The sequence below is a fragment of the Cyprinus carpio genome, unplaced genomic scaffold (genome assembly GCF_018340385.1).
Source record: "Cyprinus carpio isolate SPL01 unplaced genomic scaffold, ASM1834038v1 S000006712, whole genome shotgun sequence".
NCBI lineage: Eukaryota > Metazoa > Chordata > Actinopteri > Cypriniformes > Cyprinidae > Cyprinus > Cyprinus carpio.
This window is the reverse complement of record NW_024879319.1, coordinates 412,854-414,249: the sequence shown is the minus strand read 5'-3', so window position 1 is coordinate 414,249 and position 1,396 is coordinate 412,854.

Sequence of the window (1,396 nt, the reverse complement as noted above, 5' to 3'; positions counted from 1 at the left end):
GTATATTTAATAAATGCAAAACTCATCCTTATTTGGATCACATTCCTACTCCCTGAATAAACACACAAGTACCAAAGACATTACCATCATAAACACAGCGGCGCCTCAGCTAATGTCCAGCTAAAACATCAACATTAGTTTACTTGATAAGAAGCCCTGTATACAATATTATGATTTGTTTATGTTCCACAACATCCGTGCCAGGTCCTACAGCCTCGCCCACTCATGTTCTAACCAGCTGCACCCGTTCACACTCATTAACAGACTACCTGGATTTTGGAGACTTGCCTTCATCATCCCTTGCATTTCTCTCACTGTTCACCTGCAGCAACATCAAACAAACTTTTATAGCCAAGCTAAGTGGTGACTGAGATTTATATTGACTGCTTCTACTTATCTGCACATTTGCTGTATTTCAAACTCCACTATCTGCATTTTTCATTGTCTTCTCTTCTGTTTGTGACAGAAGACCAGACCAACAACAAGATGGATCCACCAACCTCCGATCCATTTGGAGAACTGGGCTGCATTTCCCAAAAGCACTGTAAGTCTAAGTTGATCGTAGTTCTATTGGTGGCAATGGGTCTATGATGTGTTTAGGCTTACGATGCTTTTGGGAAACCCAGCCCTGGTCAGTTCACTCTGGCTGCGCTCCACTCCACTTTCAGACATGCACTCGCAAACACAATTATGATGTCACCACAGATCACGATTAATTTATCCCACCCCAAACAAACTCTATAATATAGAATTTTTTTTTTACATTTATAGTAGCCCAAGCGTACCTATATACACGTATAATGCTGGACCAAACTAATTTGTAAGGGGAAAAATTAAAACAATAACCAAATTCCATGGTGGATTCTAAGAGATCAAGGGCTTAGGACGTTCCATTTCATCCCAATGCAAAGGTTCTGCCAGTAGTAGGCACTCATGTAACATAATCAAGGACGTACAACGGAGTAAATGAGATGGAGGGAAGTTTGCAAGTGAAGGGCATAATAAAGGTCTGGAACACAGCCTCTTGGTGCAATCCAAACGGGATATATCACCCTCTGAAGGACACTTCGGAGTAAAAACAATCATGACTGACATATTAAAGAGTCATTCCAAACCGAAGTGTTCACTACAAAGCGCCCTTCGGAATAAAGGATTTTGAAGGGTACAACTGATGGACACTTCAAGCCCCATGATCCTTTGCGCAGATTCTTTGCATGATGACAGCGCCTCCATGTGGGCGCGTGTGATGACACAGAAGGGCACTTCAAGAAACAGTTGTTTGGTCCCCTACACCCTTCAACCCTTCGAAGCTCTCACTCTGGAGGGTAAACCCTTTGAAGGAATTAGGGCATAGGGATGATTCCTTCCGAATGGAACGCAGGGTCAGTCAGTGACT